The sequence below is a fragment of the Vulpes lagopus genome, chromosome 5 (genome assembly GCF_018345385.1).
Source record: "Vulpes lagopus strain Blue_001 chromosome 5, ASM1834538v1, whole genome shotgun sequence".
Lineage (NCBI taxonomy): Eukaryota > Metazoa > Chordata > Mammalia > Carnivora > Canidae > Vulpes > Vulpes lagopus.
Window position 1 is genome coordinate 64213705 of NC_054828.1, and position 23517 is coordinate 64237221.

Below are 23517 nucleotides of genomic sequence, written 5' to 3' on the forward strand. Positions count from 1 at the left end.
GTTCTACTAGATTTATGATATTAGTTTATATATATTCACGTATTCCTTATACCCTTGAATTGTGCATTTTGTTTTTGCCGCTTTAATTTTGAGCTAAGATAATTTTTTTCCCTGCCTGTGAGTTTCAGCAACAGCAGGAGAAACTCTGAAAACTTCCTGATGGCAGTTGTAAACTCTTGTTGACAGAGAGTAAAAGAAAAAGCTAAGGGAACATTATGTACAAGGCTCAACTATGACTGTGAAGTCCCTCAGCTCCTTTACCCTGCCCCCAACTTTTACTTGGGACAATGGAGACAATTTACCAGAACGGCCTACTTTACTGGTTACTGTTAAAAGTAGCTGCTAAAACGTAAAAATGTTACGTACATAGAGTAATAGAATAGAATAATGAATAGAATAAATACTTTGGATTTATGTTTATTGTCTGTTATAACAAGGAAATGGGATTTATGGTTAATTTAATCTACTGGTTAATGGAATGTTACTAATGCATAACAGAGAGTACTCGTTTACCCAGGATGGCTGGGAAATGGATTATTATGTGTTTTGGATCTTTAAGAGTTGCCACACATCATATACCTCCTACAGCAGTGGTTCTCAGCTGGGGGCAATTTTGCCCCTTAGGTATGTTTGACAATGTCTGGAAAGCTTTTTGATGGTCAGGGGGGCAGGAGGGAGAAGTCGCTACTAGCATTTAGTGAGTAAAGTCCAGGGATGCTGCTAAACATCCTACAACGTAGTAGACGGTCCTCCCCACAAAGAATGATCAGGTCTAAAATGTCAGTAGCTTGGAGTTTGAGAAACACTGCCCTGCAGATTAATACCTTTTACCAAATTAGAGGCCAACAAAATGAAGCTACACTGCAGGATGGCAGCAAGTATTTTTGGTGATTTAGATGATGGTTTAGCTTACGGTGCTCCTGTGTCTTTATTGACATCAGTGACCCCCAGCATTGGTGAGGTGCAGAAGAGTTGGTTTATGAGGATTCCTGGTTGCTAGATGGAGAAAGATGTTATGCTGTGGCATAATCATCTGAAGAGGCTCAATTAATTCTTGTGTCATAACAGTTATTTCAGTTAGAATTGCTACTTTTCCTAAGAGGGAGGATTATTTACATTTCACGTTACAACAGAACTGAAATATAACTTAACTTTGTTAATGTGCTTTTAAATATACTTTGAAAATAATAGGTGATGTCTTGGAAGAATATTTGTGTCAACACAGCTGCTGTTCTAATACCCCGTGCTTTGAAGCGTGCTGAGGGAAAATAAGAAAAGAGCAAAAATTTTCCTTCTACCATAGGATAAAGTTTATTTGTATTCACAATCCAAGAAAATGGAAAAGAAAAACATCTATTTCAGGGCAGGTAAACAAAGGAATCTGTTTGTTTATTAGTCACTCAAATATTGATCAAGGACTGCCTCATTCACATTCTGGGCTAGCATGGTAAATAGAACTTTTTATGATGTCATTTATTGAATTATTTGGAATATAATAAAAGTTTAAAGCATGAAACTGAAATTTTCTTTTTTTAAATAATAAATTTATTTTTTATTGGTGTTCAATTTGCCAACATACACGAAATTAATTTCCTGTGTCTGTAGTAGCTTGCACTCGTGGATTTGGATATAATGTGTGGTATTCACAGCCATTGAGAGTTAAATAACAGAAACTGCCTATTGCGTGACCCTAAGCTTACCCTCAGAACCACTGAGTCACAAGGTCATTTAGTACTTATTACTCTTAGGTGGGCCTCTGCCATTAGTAATTGCTTTTTCACTAAGCACACACCAAACACCTGATATGTGCCATGCTGTCCTGGCAAGAAGGGACATAAACACAACTCAGGAATGGTTCCTTGCCCTTCTGTGCAGCTGCAGGTGGTGCTGGGCCGGGGAAGAAAAAATTGGAGTGGTGGGCTGTTGAGAATGTTGAGTGGGACCAGAGAGCAGCAAGGAGACAGAGTTGTGTCAAGAGGAAAGTGTTATGAGTAATAAAAAAGGATACACAAAGCTCGAAGGGAACAGTCTGTCAATTATACTTGTGTTGACCTCTTGTGTTTTGGGCTGGGTTTGATTACTTTTAACCCTTTCTGTTAGATGCGTTCAAGTCCCTGCTATGTTGGATAATGAGCTGTGAGAAGGGCAGGGCAAATACGAGCATGATTTATGTTTGTTTCACAGACTCTGAGATTCCCAGGAAATGAGTTATCTAAGCACAAACTCAGTGCATTAATTTCATCACACTTCATAACAAGCATGTGGCTTCCAAGGCCTTATCTCTGAAGAGATTAGCATTGAATAGACAAACAATATTCTGGAGTCTGTATATTCCATAGTTTCTATTTTGAAACATGATCCGAATTCAATTTCTAAATATTTCTTGTTTTGTCTTTGAGGGGTAAAATTGACTTGACAAATTGCTGAGAAGAAAAAAAGATGTAGGCAATGTGTAATCTCAACATGTCCAAAATAGAAAGCATGATTTTCCACCATACTCTTTCTTCGTAATCCCTCCCCATTTTTTTCTTGTCTCCACTGTGACTCTATGGGATTTCTTTCATGTCAGTCTTGATAACTTCAAAGCTGTTCTCCACATTGCTGTCACAGTGATCTACAGAAGCTACAAATAAGGGAATAATAATAATATTAGAAGATCATATTTTTAAAAGATTTTATTTATGTGTTTGAGAGAGCAGAGAGCACAAGCAGGAAAGTGGGTTGGGGAGAGGGAGAGAGGGGCAAAGGGAGAAGGAGACTCCCCACTGAGCAGGGAGCTCCATGTGGGGCTTGATCCCAAGACCCTGGCATCATGACCTGAGCTGAAGGCAGACACTTAACAGACTGAACCACCCAAGTGTCCCAGATAATATTTTTTTCATGTCAGTATAGTTAACATATTGTGTTATATCAGTTTCTAGTGTACAATATAATAATTGAACAATTCTATACATTTACTCAGTGCTCATCACAATAAGTGCATCTTTCACCTATTTCCACCTTCCCCCCACCCAGCTCCCCTCTGGTAACCATCAATTTGTTCTCTGTAGCTAAGAGTCTTTTTTTTTTGGTTTGTCTTTTTCTTTGTCTCTTTGTTTCATTTATTAAATTCCACATATGAGTGAAATCACATGGTATTTGTCTTTTTCCCAGTGACCTATTTCACTTACCATTATGCTCTGGAGATCCATCCATGTTGTTGCAAAAGGCAAGATTTTTATTCTTTCTTATGGCTGAATAATATTCCACTTTTTTTAAAACATATTTTTATTAGTTTCAGGTGCACAATATAGTGATTCCACAATTCCATAACCACCCAGTGCTTGTTACGACAAGTACACTCCTAATCCTTATCATCTATTTACCATCCCCCACCTCCCCTCTGGTAACCATTGGTTTGTTCTCTGGTGTTAGGTGTCTGGTTCTTGATTATCTCTCTCTTTACCCCCTTTTGCTCATTTGTCTCGTTTGTTAAATTCCACATGAGTGAAATCATAACACTATTTTTCTTTCCCTGACTACTTCGCTTAGCATTATACTTTCTAATTCCATCTATATCATTGGAAATGGAAAGATTTTATTCTTTTTTATGGCTGAATAATCCATTGCATATGTATACCTCATTTTCTTTATCCATTCATAGGTTGATGGACACGGGCTGTTTTCATAACTTGGCTATAGTAAATAATTGTGCAAATAATCTTTTTGTATTCTTTGTGTAAATCCTCAGTAGTGGAATTACTGGATCATATAGTTATTCTATTTTTAATTTTTTGAACAACCTCCATACTGTTTTCCACTGTGTCTGTACCAGTTTGCATTCCCACCAACAGTGCCCAAGGGTTCTTTTTTCTCCACATCGTTGCTAACACTGTTGTTTCTTGCGTTTTTGATTTTAGATATTTGACAGCTGTGAGGTGATACCTAATGTTTTAATTTGCATTTCCTGGTGATGAGTGATGTTGAGCATCCTCTCATGTGTCTGTTGTCTATCTGTATGTCTTCTTTGGAGAAATGTCTCTTCATGGCTTCTGCCCATTTTAATTGGATTATTGTTTTTTCGATGTTGAATTGTGTAAGTCCTTTATATATTTTGGATGCTAACCCTTTATTGGATGTGTCATTTGCAAATATCTTCTCCCATTCTGTAGGTTGTCTTTAGTTTTGTTGGTTGGTTACTTTGCTGTGCAGAAGCTGTAGTTTTTTTTTTTCAATGTAGACCCAATAGTATATTTGCTTCTGTTTCCCTGGCCTCAGGAGACCTACCTAGAAAGATGTTGCTACAGCTGATATCAGAAAAGTTATTGCTTGTGCTCTGTTCTAGGATTTTTATGGCTTTAGGTTTCATATTTAGGCCTTTAATCCATCTATTTTGAGTTTATTTTTGTGTATGGTGTAAGAAAGTGGCCCAACTTCATTCTTCTGCATGTTAGGTGTCCAGTATTCTCAATACCATTTGTTGAAGAGACTGTTTTCTCCCCATTGTGTATTCCTGTCTCTTTTGTTGGGGTTGATTTGTCATATAATTATGAGTTTATTTGTGGGCTTTCCATTCTTTTATTGATCTGTATGTCTATTTTTGTGCCAGTACCATACTGCTTTGATTAATACAGCTTTGTAGCACATCTTGAAATCGGGGATTTGTGAAACCTCCAGTTTTCTTCCTTTTCAAGATTGCTTTGGCCCTTTGACATTTTTTTGTGGTTCCATACAAACTGTAAGATTATTTCTTCTAGTTCTGTATTAGCAGATAACACTTAATGTTAAGAGTACTTATTATGTACTTGGTATTCTTTGAAGTATTCAGTATACAGTAATTGTTCCATTTTCACAACAGTATGATATCAACTATTACGGCCTTTATCGTGTAGATGATAAAACTAAGCTACAAGAAGAAACTTGTGATAGGTGACATATTGAGTATGTGGCAAAGCCAGATTTTTACCCAGTGTTCTGATCTGGGGGCAGTGGGTTACAACTGCCATGCTATGCTCTTCTGCTTGAGATAATCGCTATCTCATCTGAGCCTACCCAGGAAATTCAAATACACTTAACTTCTCATTTAATGACTTTTAAATCATTTTTGAAAAGCCTATTGCTAAATAAAAAGCTAAAAAAAAGTAGAAAAATTATAATGAGTTCCATCTCAAGACACCTAAATAGTTTTACCTAAATAGAAAAAGATAGCAATTCAGCAATGAAAACAGGTTTGCATAAACAATAAACAATAATTTGAAAGGAAATAAATGGAATCTATATGGAACAAAGATTTATTTTACTTGTGAAAGGATAGAAAAGAGAGTTGGGAGCAGGTAGTAAGTGTTAGAGGTAGAGTGCAGTGGAATCACTCTTTGGAAGGCGTGATCTCCTTTTTGTTCCATTTTCTTTACCAATTCTTGACACTTTTTGGGCTTCAAGATTATCCTGTACTCAGACTCCACTTTATAAGTGATCACAGGAAAACCTTCTGGGCAAAATAAAGGCTAAACACGAGAACACATCTAATAAGATGCGTGCATGTACACAGCATGTATTTTGTCTTTCTCCCCGCCAAAGTGTTTTGGGTTCATTCAAATGTGGCACTTAATTGAAATGTATTCCCTAAGATACTCTGAGTAAACACTGATAAGTCAAGGAAGTTGGTGAGTGTGTCTCCCAAAAACAGCAATATGTGTATTTCATGTCTTCTAGTATATTTATGGAGTGGATTTTTGGGGAAAATGTTGCTATGTCAAAGATTTGTTTAAAAAGATTGCATAACTTCTCAATAGCTTTATGGGTAAAACTCATTGCCTAAAGTCATTATGAAACAAGTTTACATTTGGCATATGAAATCTCCCAAGATTCTGTATTGCATTGCTCCCCAGCCTCATCCTTCCCCACTTTCTATCTCATACCTTACTTGTTGACATTATTGCATTGTTTCTACTTAGGCATCCATATAATGCTGTCCCATACCTCCATTCCCTCCCCATGGAATATCCCCTTCTACACATACACAGTGGGTTTGTGGCACAACAGAGGAATACCAAACTTTGGAAACTTCAGCCCTGTAAAGGAGGTGGCTAGCAAATGTGCCCAAGATTTATCCTGGAAGGACACAGTATCTTAATTATTCTAGTCAGAAACTAAATCTGCCCTCTGCCCTGGAGAGAGAGAGACCCTGTGTCTTCCAAGGCTGTGTGGTACACAAACACTCCTGAACAGCTAGTCTGAAATAAAATATTGGTTAATGCCTTGGCAGAAAGTGCAGAAACAAGAGAAATCCTTCGAGGATTGTCTCCCAGCAATTGTTGCACTTGGCACATTGTATTAAAATTATCCATTTAAGTGTCTGGTTAGTGAATTCATGTAGAGCAGAGACTTACTCTTGTCAATCTTTATATCCCTAATATCCAGCATAGTACTTATGACAGATTAGAGAATCAATATATGTTTATGAAACAAATGAATAAATAAAGACCTTGAAAATCCTGGAGAACATGGGTGCTATAACAAAAGTTATTTTATATAAGGCAATCCATTAAAACACACTAAGCACGACTGGAATTTAAATACCAAGTGGCTCATAGACAATCAGCTGGCTTTCCAAGATCCAAATTCCATTACATTTGGAAAAAAAAGATTATATAATGATAATATTGAGTCCATTTATTGTGTGCCAAGCACTAAGTTAAACTCTTTATAAATTATGTTTCAATATATCCTAGTAAGCAACCTATAAGGCAGCACTATTATTGCTTGCTCTTGGAAACAGAGATTCAGGAAAATAATGTAACTTGTTCAAGCTAGCACAATGGTCAGTGGTGAAGATGAGATTTGAACCCAGGCAGGTTGACCCTGGAGGTTGTGTTATTAACCATTAAAATTGTACAGTCCATCATAGGAGAGAAAGATTTGCATGAATTAGTTTCTCTCAACCGATGCTCTGTCTTCCGTTAAACCAACCTTGGGTAGACAGAATGGAAAAAAAAAAATGTGTTAACAGGTTCCAGCATGCATTTGGGAAAGTAAACCGAACCATGTATGTTTTAGCAAAGAGTTCTCTTTTGCAAAGGTAATGCTTTGAGGATGACAAGATGAGGTTAGCATCTTTGTCCAATGTTGGGGTTGCAGGACTGATGAAGACAACATTATTGCTAACTTTAATCTGGGGCTCTGGTGGGGATAGCTTCATGGGCGTGTGACCCATTTGGTCAGTTGCCTAGGGTTCTGTACTTAGAAGCTGTGCTTTGAAGGGTTTACTTGGTTGGTGTCCTACTCTGGTGTCATTGTCTCAAAGTTCTTAAAACTTTTTGAAATAGAGGCTCTGCATTTTCATTTTGCACTGGGCATCTCAAATTTTGTAGCTACTCATGGGATAGAGTCTTGATTAACCCTTTATGGCAGCTAATGATGTGACAGTGGAGACAGAAGATGAACCCTCAACAGTAGAAGAGCTGCCAACAAAGGTCTTTAATAACCTGAGGTTATGCCAGGATCTGTGCTGGACTCTGTAGGGGAAAACTCAGGTCCTAGGTTTCAAGGCTGTGGAATATTCAGTTCCTGGAGTATTTGAGGACTCTATAAGGTCATCCAGATTTCCCCTGGGATGGGTTTTAAGGCATTTATTACCGAATACTAGTCTATCTTGAGGGGAAAAATATTAGAGACAGTATTTTCCAGATTTTTAGAGGTCTCAGGTCTAGTTTCATTCTTTTTCCTGGTATGATGGTTTGTTTTAGGTCCACTTAACAATTCTCTTTTATAATTAGAACCAAATCAATTAAATGAGAAATCCTATTTCCCTTTAACAGGAATCAATATCTCCTGTTTCCATTTTGATGCATAAATTACATTGCTATTTATTATCTTTAGTAAATGCAAATGCACTTTGTGATTTTTAAGGGTTTTTTTTTTGGAGGGCACGTGACCATAGGTTCAGTATACTCTGTACCATCAGGTTTGTACTATATTTCAGTGATGTTAGCAACAGCTCTGGTCTGTAGTACTTTGGGGGTACTGCCTGGCTGGTGCTGCCTTTTCTTCCTTAGAAACTGTAGTGAGGGGCTTCAAATTGGCCTGAGTCAGACTCATCCGCATTTGCTTCTCACAAACACGTGTAATCCAGCTCTTATTTCTTGTGATTATTCTCTTCTCGGTTTTCTATCATCATCTCTACAATCTTGGAGATCCCCTGCTGCATTCCCCCATTCTGTGACCAGTGAAGATTAAGCCAGGGCAAGGATCCCTGATTTGTGTAGCTGTTTCCTAAAAACCACTCATCTTGATGTGTTGTTACTGATTTATCCGGGTCCTGAATCTCTTCTGTTTTTAAGTGATTGTATTTTGTTGGCTATTGAATTTCCTTTTAGTTAAAACAGGAGAAATTCTGGGGGAGGGGTGGGGAGTGGAGTGCTGTAACCTCCAGTTCTAAGGAGCTGTATGTGTTACTGCTGCAGACCCAGCAGAGGGAGCCCAAGTTAATGAACAAAAGTTTCTCAGGCGCAGTTTTGATGACTCAGAACTAGTAGTTCATAGTTGAATGGTGATTTTGTTTGTTTTGTTTTGTTTTGTTTGGCAGGGGGAGAAGGCAGGCTAGAGGGTGCGTGCGTGCGTGCGTGTGCGTGCACGTGTGTGTAGAGGGTAGAAGGTAGAAGGAAAACAGAAGGTGCAAGTCCTGGGAATTTTAAGGTGTACTTGAAATGTGGAATGATGTCTTACCTCTTCAGGAGGACAATGACAAACCTCATGGAGAGAAGCATTGGATTTTCAGCTCCTGAGAAGGTACTTTGATGCTAAATGTATAAAACAACTTTCTTTTTCAGTTGGCCAGTTCTCCCCTTAAAACTTTTTAGATTGAGTCCTATATATCCATCTCTTGTGATGGTTGTATTTAGAGTGATTTCCCAGTGAAAGCCTTGTTTCTTCCCTTCTTCAGTTCATTAGCCCACTGGCCCACACATTTTGTGTGTATCCATGTCTAAGTATAGAAAATCTTGGAGGCTGTTTAAGTTTAGATGAATATTTACTCAATAGATTAATCAATTAGTCTACCAACTGTCCAAACAGCGTTTATTGAACTTTTAGTACTATATGAGGTGCAGGTGTATGACTGTTGGCATGGGTCGGGGGTGGGGGGAGTGCAGCCAGGAGGAGGAATCAAAACCTTTTTCTGTTCTCAACGAGCTTACATGTAGCTGAGTAAATACATGTTTGGTAAACCACAAAACATTACATAACCAAGTGCTAAGCAGTAGTTTGAAGCGTCCACAAAGTAGACTGAACATAAAGTAGGTGCTTGTGGAAGAGATAAACAGATCTTTGAGTAGCTGGAAGAACCCAGAAAGGCTTCAAGGAGGATATGGCTGGGTCTGAATAAGTGGCCTTGTGTCTGGTAAGAGAACAGGGGGCAGGGCCTTCCTTAGTAGAGAAGTGATGTGAGGAGGAAAGTATGGTTTAGGATGGAGATACAGGTTCATTGTGTGGGGTGATGCTCTTTTGTGTCGCTTGCTCCTATGGGGTGCCATTTGCATAAAGACTAGGAGAATGGTGCTCCTGGAGGTACCCAGTGCCTTGGAATGAGTTCTAGAATGGCTGGTTATGTTGAACAGTAGTTCCTTACTCTTTGTATATTATCATCAGTCACTTTATTGAGAAGAATCTGTAAAGAACCCAGTGGGTATAGATAGATTGGACTGTATAATCAGATAGCTTGGATATGAATAAAAAGATGCGTGATCTGGGGTAAGTTTCTTAACCCTTCTGGCCTTATTTCCCCCTCATCTATAAAATGGCAAGACTGTAATAGGGCCTACTGCATGAAGTTGGGATGGTTAAATCAGACAGAATGTCATCCGCTTAAAACAGTACCTAGAGCCTAGTGAACCCTGAGTATTAGCTGTTATTATCAAAGGGATTATGTATCACTGGAACAGAAAGCATGTATCCTACTTTCTCTCAAGTGCAGAAATATTTCCTTAGGTTTTCTGTTAGGAAACTTCTGGCTCTCACCTAGATTACTTTGTTGTTTTCTGGTTGAGAATGAAGAACGAGATCACATGGTTTAAGATGATGCTGGTTTCACAGGTTGACTGATGGATGTAAATCAGATAACATGAGCCTCCCCTGAATTAGTGAAAAACAGAGATGACCCTCATTTTGGTAGGAGTGACGCTCACCTGGGAATTTGATCATCCTGCTTGCGCCTACGGGGTCTCCACACTTTCCAGATATTTTTTTTTAAATTTTTATTTATTTATGATAGAGAGAGAGAGAGAGAGAGAGAGAGAGGCAGGGACACAGGCAGAAGGAGAAGCAGGCTCCATGCACCGGGAGCCCGACGTGGGATTCGATCCCGGATCTCCAGGATCGGGCCCTGGGCCAAAGGCAGGCGCCAAACCACTGCGCCACCCAGGGATCCCTCCAGATATTTTTTTAAATTTTTTTTTAAATTTATGATAGTCACAGAGAGAGAGAGAGAGAGAGAGAGAGAGAGAGAGAGAGAGGCAGAGACACAGGCGGAGGGAGAAGCAGGCTCCATGCACCAGGAGCCTGATGTGGGACTTGATCCCGGGTCTCCAGGATCGCTCCCTGGGCCAAAGGCAGGCGCCAAACCGCTGCGCCACCCAGGGATCCCCTTTCCAGATATTTTGAACCCTGGACAGATTATAAAGGAACCATGTGTATCTTCATCATTGTTGTACCTCCTGTGCCTGGCATTCACTTGTTTGTTTTAAAGATTTTATTCATTCATTCATGAGAGAGACAGAGGCAGAGGGAGAAGCAGGCTCCCTGCGGGAAGCTCAATGTGGGACTTGATCCTAGGACCCCGGGATCACGATCAGAACCAAAGACTGATGCTCAACTGCTGAGCCACTGAGGCATCCCTGTTTGTTTGTTTTTTAATGGTCAATGACTGAATCAAGGCATGTTTTGAAAATGAACCCTTTCCTTTCCTACAAATTATTGGGCCGTCCTATTCCTGCCATAGGTGAAGTAACCATCACTATGGAATGTCTTGAGGGATAGCTAATTAAATATCTCCCCTGCTGGCTTTTCATTGCCATAAAGCAAAAATCACTTATATTTTAGATCACCTTATCATTTACAAGTGCTCCCTTCATGTAATTTCCTACAGCATTCATGTGAATTCATTATTATTTTTTCCATTTAATAGATGGAGTAACTGACTCTTAGTAGAGTTAAATGATTCTGTCTCCCATATGAATTATTTTGGACTTTGGACTTGATCTGAGGTCCTTTGACTACAAGTGTAGAGGATTTTCTTTAGACTTGTGTGAATCCTGAATCGCAAGCCTCATGATTATCTTCATTCCCCAGGGAGGGATGGGGCCTCTATAAATTTCTCATATTTGTATATGTAATTCATGAGACTAGGTTGGGATTACCATGGAACATGTCAAAACTCAAAGGACTTGTGATACTGGACAGAGCCTTGAGGTAGGAGAAATAGAGTGCAGGATTAGAATTCCACTTGGATAGGTCATGGAAATCAATTTTTTCCCCTTTGGAAGTGGAAGTCCTGGATGTGATGCTCTGGTAGAGGTTTCAAATAGAGGCATTGGGAATGCAGAAAATGGTCAGGAGAGGGAAGCCTGGAAAATAGAGGACCTAGAGTAGGCATTCAAAAGTCTAATAATTTTAGGTATAGCTGGCCTTGCTGTTGGGTCAGGTGGAAACTTAAGTAACTGAGTAGACTGGAACTGTCTGATGATAAGCGTTACAGGAGGGGAGAATTTGGAAAGACCCTGTTTTTGAGTTCTCTTCTCTCTTGGGTTTTGAAGAAAAGCCTCCGTCAAATATGTTGGCAACATTGATCATCTTCTGGGCCAGTGTTTACTTTGTGGTCTAAGGCATGTCCTCAAATAGCTTTCGCCCAACAAATTTTACTTCTCTTGACTACCTCTATTCTGAATTTCCAACATCATGAAATTACAAAACAGATTATTTAAAAAGAAATTTAAAAGTGCCTATTTAATGAGACTATTGAAAGATACAAAGTCCTATACTTAGGTGCTTAGTAAATACAAACATAATTGAACTGGATCAATCAACATTTGTGGTCATTTCTTTTTTTTTTTTTTTAATTTTTATTTATTTATGATAGTCACACAGAGAGAGAGAGAGGCAGAGATACAGGCAGAGGGAGAAGCAGGCTCCATGCACCAGGAGCCTGACGTGGGATTCGATCCCGGGTCTCCAGGATCGCGCCCTGGGCCAAAGGCAGGCGCCAAACCGCTGCGCCACCCAGGGATCCCTGTGGTCATTTCTATTATATAACTTATCATAGCTGGTCCCATTTTAAATTTATGGCTCACTGGTTATATTATGGAGCAAATTTTTGTTCTTTATACTGTCTAGTGCAGTTTTTGCTCATAGTAGATGTTTAATACATGTTTGTTAAATGGATCGAAAGTTAAACCCCTTTACAGAGTAAATTGACGGAGGAATGGAGAAACAAGAGCTGCTCTGAGATAGTGGATATTTGGCAATTAATTTACTGTTTAGCATGCCATTTCTCTATTGTGAACTGGTTTTGTGTATAAGGCAGAGGTTAACTCAATTGAATTTTAGAGCAGGTTTCAAAATAACTAGTATAAAAAGTGATTGTAAAACAGATCATAGTATGAATACAAAAGTGGAAATGGAAGGTGATATGTGAAACAATGGTTGTCTTGGCCTTTTCTGCATTGGTGTGGTTTTCTGAGTATGGTGTGTATACGTGTGTGTGTGTGTGTTTCAATTAGTCACAGAAGATTTTTAAATATGCCTTGAGGGAAGGGATTGGGAATGCTTAGCTGTCAAGAAAATCACCTTTATGTTTCTTTCCTTTTTACGATCATTCTTACTGTATTCAATGGAATTAGAAACTTATCTTTCTACTGTGCAAGGTTTTCTTTCATTTAGGAAAGTATAAGTTATAAAGGAATTTGGGGATAGTTTATTTTAGAATATTATGTAATAGTTTCCTATAACTAGATATCAAAGCCTGAAAAGTTGATTGTTAAGAAAAATGACGTCAGATCCTTACCTCACACTATATAAAAAAATAAACTCCAGATGAATTAAGATTTCAATGTCAAAAGCAAAAATCTTTAAAATCTAGAAAACAAGATGAATGTGTTTTAGCCTTGAGGTAGGAAAGTATTCCTTAAATAAGGCATAAAACATCTTGACTATAAAAGACATAAAATTTACTATATTAAAATTAAAGACATGAGTTCAAGAGACCCTGAAAGTAAATTGAAGGTCCTGTAACAAAATAGGGGAGATATTCACAATATACACAACTGACAAAGGATTGGTATCTCCTACAAATCTGTAAGAAGCATGTAGAGAAGATCTTAATGGATATTTCACAGAAGAGAAACTCTTATGATCAACAAATATATGAGAAAATATTCATTCCATTACCTCCTGTTCATTAGTGATCATGGAAATAAATGCAAATAGAGACAATTATACAATATCATTTTTCTTCTTCTTCTTCTTCTGCTTTTTTCTCTTCTTCCCTTACAAAGGGAGTGAGGACAGGGTTAGAGGGAGAGAGAGTCTTAAGCAGACTCCACATCCAGTATGGAGCCCAATGTGGGGTTTGATTTCACAGTCCTGAGATCATGACCCTGAGCTGAAATCAAGAGTTGATTGCCTTTTTTTTTTTTTTTTTTACATTTTATGTATTTATTCATGAGAGACACAGGCAGAGACACAGGCAGAAGGAGAAGCAGGCTCCATGCAGGGAGCCTGATGTGTGGGACTCGATCCTGGGACTCCAGGGTCACGCTCTGGGCTGAAGGCAGGTGCTCAATCGCTGAGCCACCCAGGGATCCCCAAGAGTCGATTGCTTAACTGACTAAGCCACTCAGGCACCCCAATTTGTACTCTTCTTTTGGCAAAAAAAATGTGAAAGCCTAATAATATCAATTGTTGGAGAGGGTATAGATCTGCTAGATGTTCATTGCTAGTCAGAAAGCAAATTGATGTAATCATTTTAGAAAATATTGACGTTAGAAAAAATTGCAGACTCACATATCCTTTGTTCCAGAAATTCCACTACAAGGTATCAGGTAAAACTCATTTATGTGTGCAACAGAAAACATGTACAAGGATGTTCATGTGTATTTAAAGGAAAACCTGGAAATAATCCAAATGTGTATCAGTAGGAGAATAGATAAATAAACTGTGATATATTAGTAATAAAATATTACTAATAGTAATATTTAGTACTAATAGTACTATTTATAAATAGTAATATTTATTACTAATAAAATAATACTAAATATTACTAACTACTGACACAGTAGTTGAAGTACAGCATTTTTAAATATGAATAAGTCTTAGCAATACAATACTAAGTAAAAAACAAGTTCTGAAAAATAATTTGCAGCGCCATTTTTATAAAGTTAAAAATGACTAAAATATTTCTTAATGATAGGGAGATGTAGTAATCCTGTATAACGAGAATATCAAGGGAATTATGAATGTAGAAGGCAGTGTGGTTATTGTCTCAGGCCTGGAATCAAAAGGGATGTCATAGGAAGTAACTACGTAGCTGAATGTGAGCTGTGATCAGAGTGTTCTGACTTCTTTTGGGTGAGAAGATTCATGGTTCCTACTTATATTATGAAAAATGGTGAAATGAATGGATAAATAAAAGTGGATCACAATTACCAGTAATGAGAATATGTTGAGCCAGGGATTATAAGTAATCAGGTAATCCTACTTTGTGCACCTGAGTTACAAAGAGAAAAAAAATGTAGTCGTTCCCAAAATATATAACTATTAAGGAAATTTAATATTTAATATTTTAGTATTTCATTATATTAATTTCATCAAGGTCAGATACTTGAAGTGGTAAGCATCTAAATAATCAGCCTAAACATATCTGTGAGAAAGATGCAGGGTCTTGGGTTGAATTTGCTGGGTCAGCATGTGGAATTTGAGATCTAAATGTCATCTTTCCTAAAACACCCTTCGAAAAATTCACAGTTGGTTATATTTAGAAAACAAAACAGGAAGCATCTTAGAATAGCAAAATCAAATCTATTGTGAATTACTGTAAATATAATACAATACAAATGTGGTGTATACAAGATCCAAAACACAAGAACTAATCAATAAAAGGGACAGGAATTTTAGCATACAAAAATAACTGGCAGTTTTTAGAATTTGGTAGTACTATTTTGTAATGAAACATGGATATTTATTCACATCTTATATTAGTTGCTAGAGCTGCCATAGCAAAGTACCGCACTCTAGTTGGTATAAGCAACAATCACTGTTTCCCACAGTTCTGGAGGCCAGAAGTCCAAGATGAAGATGTTGGCAGGTTTGGTTTTGAGGCCTCTCTCCTTGGCTTGGAGGCCACCTTCTTGCAATGTCCTCACATGGTCTTTCCTCTGGTTATAAGCATCCTTGGAATCTCTTTTTCTTATAAGGACACGAGTCCTATTATAATAGGACCCCACCCCATTGGCCACATTTTAACTTAATCACCACTTCCAATAAGTGATGGCCAAACATGGTTACCTCCTAAGGTGTTGGAGGTTGGGATTTGAACATAATGAATTTTTGGAGAGCTTCACCCAGCCTATAACAACATCCTTCTCTGTGGCTGATTATTCCGGTGCCTGCCTCCTCTTTTCCAGGCCCGATTCCAGGTATTGGGGTCGAGCAGTAAAGTTTACAACCTATGTCTCACAGTGGACCTGAGAAAGCAGCAGGGACCAAAAATTAGAGGAAAAGCTTTATGATATTAAATTTGCAAATGCCATTATCCTCAAATCCCTGCCATTTTCCGCTCTGGGCCCTTTGGCTCCCCCCCCTTAATTGCTTGGAAGAATTTGACCACTTCTTAAATAAAGAAATCCCTGTTGCTCCTGACTCTAGAGTCTAGAGCATGCTGTTTGGAGTTGAGCACAGGAGCGCAGCTTAATTGCAAAAGAACACCCATAATTAGAAGCATCTGTCACTGTGACAATTGGTTGTGGGCTCCTATCTGGAAGGCTGTGTTCTCTGCCCGCAAGGTCTGTCTTCATGCCTGAGATGTGTCTCCAATTGTGGGCACGTGGGCCTCTTGCACTCTAGTGTTCGTTGCTCTAGAAGATGACTACCTATCTCTTTTGAGGTACTCCTCCATCCCTCAAAGGGAAACTGAAGCAAGTCACACAGTGCACATTTGAAGTCCCAAGAATATCCTCCAGTGTTTTGAAGATGAACTTTTAATATGATTGTGTCCTGTTCCAGAAGCTACCTCACTGTACTTGTTGGACAACACAGGTGACTTTACAGCAGAAAATAGATGAGGTTGCAGAAATGGAGATAAAGGCAAGATAGAAGTTCCCACACTGAGTAAGTGCAAGCCGTTGAAGGCTGGCAAGGTGGCTCCCCAGCAAAGGGGCATTCAGGGCTGTCTTCTCCCCCCACCTCCACCCCCCAGCAAACCAAGAGAGCAATTTTCAGCATCTAGAAGCCTGCATATAAATCTCATCTTTGGCCAACACAGTAAGGTTCACTTTTGGCTGCAGGTGCTTCATGGAAATGGCTCAAGCCAGTCAGCAAAATATTTAATTACTTCCCTTTGCCAGGAATAGTCGGAGTTGGGGCAGCATCTGTGAGGCCATGAAGAATCCCGACTCTTCCCCACCACCGTGCTCTGCCTTCTTCATCACATCAACTTTTGGCCCCTGAGTTTGTCATTTTGTATTTAAGAGAATGGCCCCAGGCACCCTAACCTCATGTATGTGCCCTAAATAGGGTGAGGGGAAGAGGAAGGGAGGGAAGAGAGGGAACTTTTCCTTTTGTGTGTCTTTTCTAAGTCAGGGAAGTCAGGGGAATGAAAGTTTCCTAGAAGCCCCTCAGAAAACTTTTTCTTGCATCTTTTTTCCCCTTAAGATTCAGTTTCTCTAAATGAAAAACAGAACCCAAAAGTAGTCGGCTCGTTTCTCCAATCTTCCATCCCCCACATCTGGCAATCACCAATCTGTATCTGGGCTTGGTTTGTTTTTTTAGATTCCACATATAAGAGACATCATATGTCATTTGTCTTTCTTTGACTGATTTCACTTAGCATAAAACCCTCAAATTCCACCCATGTTGTTGCAAATAGCAAGATTTCATTTTTTTTACAGCCTAATATTATCCTATCGTGTGTGTATACACACACCACAGTTTCTTTATCGATGGGCACTTAGATTGTTTCTATATGTTGGCTCTCGTAAATCATGCTTCAATAGAAGGGGGGGGGTGCATGTATCTCTTCAGGTTCATGTTTTCATTTTCTTTGGATAAATATGCAGAAGTGGGATTGCTAGATCATATGATAGTTCTATTTTTAAATAAAAAATTTTTATGGAAGAATGGTTGATATACAGTGGTTTCTGAGTTTATGGCATACAACATAGTGATTTGACAATTCTATATATTTCATAATGCTCACCATAATTATAGTCACCATCTGTTACCATACAGTGTCCCTAAAATATTGACTATATTCTCCATGTTGTACTTTCCCATTCCACGACTTATTTTATAACTGGAAGTTTGTACTTTCTACTCTCTTTCACCTATCTTGTGTTTTCTGTACTCCCTTCCCCCCCCCGGCAACCACCAGTTTGTCCTCCATACTTAAAAGTCTGTTTCTGGGTTTTTGTTTATTTTTTAGATGTCACACATAAATGAAATCATATGGTATTTGTCTTTCTCTGACTTATTTTGCTTAACATAATACTCTCTAGGTCTATTCATGTTGTCACACATGGCAAGATCCCATTCCTTATTATGGCTGAGTAATATTCCATTGTATATTTATACACCACATCTTTATCTTGTCATCTATCAGTAGACACTTAGGTTACTTCCATATCTTGGCTGTTATAAATAATGCAATTGACATAGGGGTGCATATATCTTTTTGAATTAATGTTTTCATTTTCTTTGGGTAAGTATTTAGTAGTGGAATTACTGGATCATATGATATTTTTTTGAGGTATCTCCATACTGTTTGCCACAATGGCTGTACCAGTATACATTCCCACCAACAGTACATGAATGTTTCTTTTTCTTTATATCTTCACCAACAATTCATTCTTTCTTTCTTTCTTTCTTTCTTTCTTTCTTTCTTTCTTTCTTTTTTATACTACACTTTCTGGCTGGTGTGAGGTGATATCTCATTGTGATTTTGATTTGCATTTCTCTGATGATTAGTGATGCTGAGCATGTTTTCATGTGTCGTCCATCTGTATGTTTTCTTTGGGAAAAATGTCTGTTCAGGTCCTCTGTCCACTTTTTAATCAATCATTTGTTTTGGTGTTGAGGTATTTTTTCACATATTTTGGATACTGGCCTCTTATCAGATACGTAATTTGCAAGTATTTTCTCCCATTTAGTAGGTTGCCTTTTCATTTTGTTGATGGTTTCCTTTGTTGTACAAAAGCTTTTTAGTTTGATGTAGTCTCACTTGTTTACTTTTGCTTTTGTGGCTTTTGCTTTTGGTGTCTGATACAAAAAAAAAAAAAATCGTTGCTGAAACCTACATCAAGAAGCTTACGACCAATGTTCGCTTCAGAGAGTTTTATGGTTTTCAGGTTTTACCTTCAAGTCTTTAATCCATTTTGATTTAATTTTTGTGCATAATGTAACTTAGTGGTCCAATTTCATTCTTTTGCACGTGGCTGTCCCAGCACATCTATCGATGAGATTGTCTTTTCCCCATTTTGTATTTTTGGCTTCTTTGTCATAAATTAATTGACTACGTATGAGTGGGTTTATTTCTGGGCTATTTATTCTGTTCCATTGATCTATGTGTCTGCCTTTTATGCCAATACAATATTAAGTAATGCTTTAATTACATAGCTTTGTAATATCATTTGAAATCAGGGATGTGATGCTTTCAGCTTTGTTCTTTGTCAAGAAAGAAGTGATCTTTCATGGTTCTATACAAATTTAAGTACTGTTTGTTCTATTTCTTTGAAAAGTGCCATTTGGAATATCCTCTAAATTTTGTGAGAGTCTGATGAGTTATTTTCATTTTTTCATATGTAGTAAAAAGAATGGATTTTTTTTAAAATTTCTTTTTATTTAAATTCAATTAGCTAACATACGATGTATTATTGGTTTCAGAGGTAGAGGTCAATGATTCATCAGTCTATATAATACCCAGTGCTCATTAAATCTTGTGCCCTCTTTAATGTCCATCACCCAGTTACTCCATCCCCTCCAGCAACCCTTGGCTTGTTTCCTATGATTAAGAATCTCTTATGGTTTGTCTTCCTCTTAGACTGTGTCTTGTTTTATTTTTTCCTCTCTTTGCTTATATGATCCTCTGTTTTTCTTAAATTCCACATATGACTGAGATCATATGATAGTTGACTTTCTCTGATTGACTTATTTAGTATAATGTCCTCTAGTTCTAGCCACAATCATTGCAAATGGCAAGATTTCTCTTTTTTTGGTGGCTGAGTAGTATTCCATTTTATATATATACACATACACACACACACCACATTTTGTGGTATATACAATTCCATTATATATATATATACAATTCCATTGTGTGTGTGTGTGTGTGTGTATATACACATACACACATCTTCTTTATCCATTTATCTGTTGATGGACATCTGGGCTCTTTCCGTAGTTAGGCTATTGTGCACATTGCTGCTGTAAACATTGGGGTGCAGGTGCCCCTTCAGATCACTACATTTTTATCTTTGGGAGTAAACACCCAGTGGTGCAATTGTTGGTTGTAGGGTAGCTCTGTTTTCAACTTTTTGAGGAATCTCCATACTGTTTCCCAGAGTGGCTGCACCAGTTTGCATTCCTACAAACAGTGCAAGAAGGTTACCCATTCTCCACATCCTTATCAACATCTGTCCTTTCCTGACTTGTTAATATTAGCCATTCTGACTGGTGTGAAATGGCATCTCATTGTATTTCCCTGATGCCAACTGATGAGCATTTTTTTCATGTGTCTGTTAGCCATTTGTGTGTCTTCTTTGGAGAGACGTCTGTTCGTGTCTTCTGCCCATTTCTGTCTGTATTATTTGTTTTTTGGGTGTTGAATTTAAGTTCTTTATAGGTTTTGGATACTAGCCCTTTATCTGATAAGACATTTGCAAATATCTGCTCTCTCATTCTGTAGGTTGCCCTTCAGTTTTTTTGACTGTTTCCTTTGCTGTGTGAAAGCTTTTTATCTTGATGAAATCCCAATAGTTCATTTTTGCCCTTGTTCCCCTTGCCTTTGGAGACGTGTCTAGCAAGAAATTGTTGCAGCTGAAGTCACAGAGATTGCTGCCTGTGTTCACCTTTAAGAACTAGCATCCACTTTTATTAAAAATGTGTTTGGATGTTACTTTCCAAGATTAGCTAATACAGCCTTCCTCTCTGCTCTATTTTTGTTATTTTCTTGACTTTCCTTTATTTGGGAGGCTAGACCACAGAGGGATGTAGAGAAGAACAGAGTCAAATTATTTTTCTGAAGTTGGGACATCTATAAGTGAGGAGGCTATTGTGGATGGGCAATATGAGCAGTAATGAGCCAGGAACACCTGGCAATAACCTCCTTGGGCTAATGACCAAGGGAAAGGAAGGAAGCTGGATATCTGAGTAGATAGCATTGCAGATAAATGGCATTTGAGGGTCAGATTCACACTCTACTCACTAGGCTGTGGTATAATTAAGCTGCCTACACAGGGTAGAAATTAGATATAACCTTGGGAAACTAGGACTTTGGGAAGGGCAGGTGAGGGTAGATGAGGGGCTACATATTTAAATTCATTGAGATGTTTCTGTCACACTGTTCAAGAAATCACACTATAAAAAAAGTGATATTACTTGCCCATCTGAGTTTATGGTCTAGGATTTGGAACTGGCACTGTATATTCCACATGTTTTAGTTTAGTTACAACGGCCTCTGCTAACAAGGACTGACGAAGATTGAGCTGCAGTTTGGCTTGATCCAAGGCTAGAGACTCATGAACTGTGAAAATCTTACACAGCTCTTGTAAGATGCTGTCATAAACTGAAAAAAAAATCAGTACAATGTGAAATACTGGTCTTCTGCAGCAGCATAAAGATGATCTGATTTATAAACTTGGAAAATGGGGGCCCGGGGAGAGAGGCATACACAGTGTTGGTGCAATGGGAATTTAACTCCTGTGAGTTTGTAGTTTGATGACATTCCAATCAAGATGAATTCATTAGCTTCTCTTGTAGGCTTGAGATTAAAATAAAAATGGAACATAGCCAAATTATAGGGGAGGAATTACTCAAAGGAGGGCAATATTTCAGGAAAATATTTAAAAAGGAAGGTGTTAGTTTTAAAAACTGGCCTTGGATAGACATGGCCAAGAAGCACATGAGAAAATGCTCCGCATCACTTGCCATCAGGGAAATACAAATCAAAACCACAATGAGATCCCACCTCACACCAGTGAGAATGGGGAAAATTAACAAGGCAGGAAACCACAAATGTTGGAGAGGATATGGAGAAGGGGGAACCCTCCTGCACTATTGGTGGGAATGTGAACTGATGCAGCCACTCTGGAAAACTGGGTGGAGGTTCCTCGAAGAGTTAAAAATAGATCTGCCCTATGACCCAGCAATTGCACTGTTGGGGATTTACCCCAAAGATTCAGATGCAGTGAAATGCCCAGATACCTGCACCCTGATGTTTCTATCAGTAATGTCCACAGTAGCCAAACTGTGGAAGGAGCCTTGGTGTCCATCGAAAGATGATAAAGAAGATGTGGTTTATGTATACAATGGAATATTCCTCAGCCATTAGGAATGACGGACAGCCACCTTTTGCTTCAACGTGGATGGAACTGGAGGGTATTATGGTAAGTGAAGTAAGTCAGTCGGAGAAGGACAAACATTATATGGTCTCATTCATTTGGGGAATATAAAAAATAGTGACGGGAATAAAGGGGAAAGGAGAGAAAATGAGTGGGAAATATCAGTGAGGGTGACGGAACATGAGAGACTCCTAACTCTGGGAAACGAACAAGAATGGGGGAAGGGGTGGTGGGAGGGGGGAAGGGGTGACTGGATGACGGGCACTGAGGGGGGCACTTGACGGGATGAGCACTGGGTGATATGCTGTATGTTGGCAAATCAAACTCCAATTAAAAAATATATACAAAAAAAAAAAAAAACTGGCCTTGGCCTAAATGACCAAAATTGCACTGCATTTCAACTAATATATGATCATCAGCCCATGTTCAGTTAAGTGAGGCCCTTGAATTAGAATATATCCCATGTAAGAACTATGACAAAAATTATTAATAAAAATAAAGTTCTTGGAGGAATCTTTGTGGACTATTAGAGTTGTGAATCCTATCAAGAAAAACAACCCATATTATTAACAATGACAATTGATATAAATATGCCTGGTAATATTAAGTAGGGGTTAAAATCCTGGGCTTTGGATTTAGGTAGATTCTGATTCAAAGGCTGGCTCTACCATTTAGTAGTGTGAATCTGGAAAATGTACTTTGCCTTTCGGCAAAATGGGAATATAAGCTCAATTCCGTAGTATTGTTACAGGTGTTGAATCTGAGCACCTATTTCATGTGCCTGGCAATAGTAATAATTTATGTTATTATGAAGTTTACTAATTGGAGATTTAGCATGATAAAAAATATGTTGTCCTTGGTTGGTTTAACAAAATATCTTTATTGAGACATTATCATTTTTGCGCTATCTAAACAATTTTGTTACTCATTAGAAATGATTGATACTTCACAAAGACTTCCATATGGCTTCCCACAAAGTATGGCCAATTAAAAAAAAAAAAAAAAGAAAGCCATGAAAAAACCATGAATGAGAAAATGAATTCTTTAAACAATACTCTTTACGGCTTAAGCACGATTAAAGAAAAAGAGTTTTAATGGCTTCTGGTAGATACTAATGATGATATTAATGTAATAAATACTGCAGTAATTTATTTTCTGTTTAGTAGTATTCTTGTTTCAGTCGTCCAGGAGATTTTAACAAAATGAAACAGTGAGCTTTTATATGCTAAATGAGGAAAGAAGTGGTTGTTATGATTTTGCACTGAGGAAAATAGAAATGCAGAAGAGTTAAGATGTCCAGTAATATGAGCCTAATGAACTAATTCTGCTTCCAGGCCTCCTGTTTCTATTTCCTCTCTGAATGCAAGTCTTGCTTAAGAAAATAATTGTAGTTCATTAAATCAGAATCCTGAAAACGTTGAGGTCCCTAGACTGACTGACATTAAGAAAACATGGCTTTACAAATTCTTCAGAATTCACGACGTTTTCCTTTTGAAGACAGAATTTGATATATTTGGGGAAATCAAGTGCAATCAAAACTTAGGACTCGGAGAGCATTTATTTGATGTTACCTTTTGCCACTTTGTGGAAATGGTGTTTTTTTTTTTTCTGCTAGCTTTATGAGCTGATTGCTCCCCATTTCAGCATTTTTTAAAAGAAAATACTAGAGATATTTTTACACTTTTACCCAAACTGCAGAGTGACCTAAATTTTTGTTTTG

General features: G+C 38.1%; 1 protein-coding gene across 2 annotated transcripts in view; it reads left to right on the forward strand.

Annotated features, from left to right (window-relative positions):
* The window catches only part of TAFA2 (TAFA chemokine like family member 2), a 451018-nt gene that overhangs the window by 57071 nt on the left and 370430 nt on the right, over positions 1–23517 (forward strand). The window contains exon 1 of one of the 2 annotated variants that reach the window (XM_041757444.1): positions 8748–8766. The exons of the other annotated variant lie outside the window; for it this stretch is intronic. The gene's annotated coding sequence lies outside the window, so the exon portion shown is untranslated. Of the gene's footprint in view, positions 1–8747; positions 8767–23517 lie in introns of those variants that run through there. 2 annotated transcript variants of the gene reach the window in all.